Source organism: Phyllostomus discolor, chromosome 4 (genome assembly GCF_004126475.2).
Source record: "Phyllostomus discolor isolate MPI-MPIP mPhyDis1 chromosome 4, mPhyDis1.pri.v3, whole genome shotgun sequence".
Classification (NCBI taxonomy): Eukaryota; Metazoa; Chordata; class Mammalia; order Chiroptera; family Phyllostomidae; genus Phyllostomus; species Phyllostomus discolor.
Window position 1 is genome coordinate 124,690,382 of NC_040906.2, and position 3,845 is coordinate 124,694,226.

Genomic DNA, 3,845 nt, shown 5'->3' on the forward strand with positions numbered 1-3,845 from the left:
TAGAATAGAATAAAATTCAGGCCCCATTCCAGATTTTTTTTTCAAGTTTCAGTTATTTTTAGTTAAAGAAAAACAGCCTTTTCCAAGGGCAACAGAGTGAACTGGAGGTCAGAAGGAAGCAGGGTCTCACAAGCTCTTGCTCCAAAACTGGAGGAAGGAGGGCCCTCCTGGGAACTCAGGGACCGCTGGGGGAATGGTTTTGGTGGGATGGGCTGGAGCTGCAGCCCACCGTGGTCACTGGATTGATCTGCATGAGCTTCAAGGTGATTTCCACTTGCCAGTTGGTTGACACAGTTAACACCATTATTGTTGGGGGGCATTAAATGAAGGAATGACCCATGGAGCCAACAGAGTGGTTTATTAAGTTGGATTCTGAATCACAATCAGGAAGTCATCTTTATTTGGTGCAACCATAATTTCATTTTTCTTGGAGCAAATTCGGGGGAAGGTGAGGTCATTCCAGGGGGGCAATTTCACAGTACCATGCTCTGGGCCTTCAAGATGAAGTTGTGCATGAGGTTGGCACACTGTGTGATGATGGGATTTCCATGGTGCTCTTGATAGGAATGACTTCTGTGTTCACCATGATGATCCCCTGCACTTCCTTCTGGCTCTGAAGTCGCTTCAGTGTCTTCTCCACCTCTATCTGAGTTTCCTTGGTCCAAGTCTGGAGGCCCATGCCATTTGTGTTCTACCCTCCCTGGAGCTCTGAGATGCCCCTGTGGATGAAAGGCCAGGCACAAGGTGTGGGGCCACCTTGTTTGGCCATCTTCCAGCCACCACCCACAAGCTCAAGGCAGACACTTACCATCTCAGACCACAGATTCTTATAATATGTGTGTTGATGTGTATAACACATAGCTGTAACCTAACCACATTTACTCTAGAACATTTCATCATGCTACATTAGAAGGTCCAAGCTGTTTATGTTTCTCATATTCTATAATAAGAAAGAACTTCTGTGAGGAATAACATCCCAGAAACAAATATGGTAGATGAGAACAGTAAGAAGAGATTTCCATTTAAAGTGTGGAGGAAAGCAGTTCACTTTGCCATAGAAATAGGTTAAACACAACACTGCAGTTTTGGGGATATTGCTTAGAAGATTATCTAAATCTAGAAGATTATCTAAGCCAGATAGGAAAAACAGCAAAACAGAAACAAGCAACAACCTAACATAAAAATATGTCCAATTATAGCATACAAGCTAAGGAAATATTTTTTATTTGGAATAAAATAACATTGAAGTCTCTGGAGTGACTGAGCTATTTTCTCTTCATAGAAATGTTTTGACACCATCAGGGGAGGTTTGGAAGTTGAATTAGGAGTAATCAAAACAAATCTTTCCCAGCTTATTAAGAATTACCTATTCTTTTGTCATTTATCTTCTTTGCAAAATTAAGTTAGAGCCATCATTTTGCCTTGAGGTATTGCTCCTCTTGGGCCCAAAGCGAGCGGCATGGTATAAGTGATAACTGATGACATTTTAAAAGCAATTCCTACTTGCATTTGTTGCTACATCCAAGGAGAACAACAGCATATTTAGTAGGTTGTAGGATCAGTAGCTCAGAGCTACAGAAATAAAAACAAAACAACAAAAACATGTTTTAAATCTATACAATCCACCATTGTGTCAGGATATTTTTGGAGTAGTCACAAGAAGTAAATCTTCTGAATGCAAAACAAATAGCACACATATTGTTTAGAGGTGACCATGACCTTAAAGACATGCAGAAGAACCAAGCATCAGTAGCTTTGTGAGTCCTACAACTGGATAGTAGTGTGGCCAAGACTAGCAATCCCTCCTACACTGTAGCATTCTGGTGTTTGATCTGTGCTCACTAACCATTAGGTGGGACACTCGGGTGAATATCAGCACATACCTATGAAGGTTTACAGAATAGTTTCAGAATTAATTTCATTGACTGTTTTCTGTACTTGACATCAGGATGGTATCATGGCCAGGAGCTTAGGCTTTGGTGTCAGCCAGACCTGGACTTGAATTCTAGCTCAGCCACATATTAGCGTGTGATCTCAGGTGAGTTATTTATTTCTCTGAGCCCCACAGTGTTCTTGTTTGTAAAGGGCATGAAAGGAGAGCTGTATTTATAATGATTAAATGAGAGAATATATTCAAGGCACCTAACATAGTGCTTGGCATGTAGTAGGCACAAAGTGAGTGATTAATATTATTATAGTAATCAGATACATAGCATTGGACTGGGAACATTCTGCATCTTTAACCTGCCTTTGAGGTATACCTCCATATGTGGTCTTTGTTGTTAATCATTCTGTCATTTCATTGTGTCTTACTTTTTGCTTCTTTTCACCACAGAGACCTACTATGCTCAACCTTGTCGCCTTGACTTTACAGTGATTTTTGTCCTTACTCTCAACAGCAAGAACAAACTCCATTCTTCTTTTGTTCCATCTCAAGTCCTCCTCCTCCATGAACTTTCCTAAGATTTCTTTAGTTCCCAACTTCCCTTTTTTGAACTATTGAATTTTCTCTTTTATCTATGAGCCATTTAATTGATGGCTCTCTACCTTTGTATATGAGGTCCATCTGGAAAAAGTCCAATGATCATTAATATAAGAGAATTGTTTGCATTACATTGATGTAACCTGGCAGCCAAGGAGGGTGGGCTGGTGGCATGTGTGAACAATGATGACTTCACTCTACTAGTCAGTGGGGATGGTAGACACCATTGAGTGAGCATGTGTACTGTGTGGCCATTGCATTCAAAATGTTTGGGCAAGTAGAGCAATGAATCTGCATCGAATTTTGCATTAACCTTGAACATTCCCCCATGGAAACTATTCAGATGATTCAGAGCCTACAGCTATGGGCAACTGTGATTGGTAGCTTCATCACGACCATGCACTGCTCATGCACCATGTGTTGTGCACAGTTTTTTGGTGAAACATTAAATCACCCGGGTAACTCAGCCCCACTATAGTCCAGATTTGGCGCCCGGCAATTCTTGGCTTTTCCCAAAACTAAAATCACCTTTGAAAGGAAACAGATTTCAGACAATCAATGAGAGTCAGGGCAGCTGATGCCAACTGGGAGAACTGTGTGAGGTCCCGAGGTGCCTACTTTGAAGGGGACTTGGGCGTTATTGTCCTATGTACAATGTTTCTTGTATCTTTTATATTCCTCAATAAACATCTCTAATTTTCATACTACATGGCTGGATACATGCTAATTCAGTCTCCCCAAATAGTTTATAAGCTTCTGTATGATTCCTCTCCTTTGTTGGACTGTCACAGAAAGGTGCTGAAGCTATCAGAGGGACTCAGTAAATAATTAACAGGTGAGTTGATATTTTTTATGTGCATCTAGGAAATAGACATCAATGTAGGAAATTATTTTTTCTCAATGATTTTTCTTGGCATGCAAAGTATTTTTTAAAACTTCAGTTTGTAAATCTTTTGTGACTAATGAAAATCTGATGACCTTTTCTGATGTTGTTTCTCTCTCTTTCTTTTTCTTCTCCACTCTCTTCTTGCACCTCCTCCTTCTTCTTGTTTTTAACAAACTGATTTCAGTAGAATCATGGGCAATAATAGTCATCAGGAAAAACAAAGAAGGAAACTTAGGTAACTACTGATCAAATTTTAACTTTAAAATTTGTAAGAATGTTCTGGGTGATAAGTATAAATCCTCTGCATGCCTCTAGAAATATGCTTTGTGCAAGAGAAGTGTACCCAAGAACATTGAGTGCAAGAGGATTTCTGGAAAGGTTTATCACATTTTAAATTCGTAGATCTTCATATTTGAAGATGTTGTGTGTTGGATCCTTTTACCAGGAGACAGGTGCATTAGTTGTATCTTGTTCTAT

The 3,845-nt window shown here is 39.8% G+C and overlaps 1 pseudogene; it reads right to left on the reverse strand.

The window, feature by feature from the left end:
- Positions 1-261: 261 nt before the first annotated feature.
- Positions 262-813, reverse strand: LOC114494993 (annotated as a pseudogene).
- Positions 814-3,845: the final 3,032 nt, after the last annotated feature.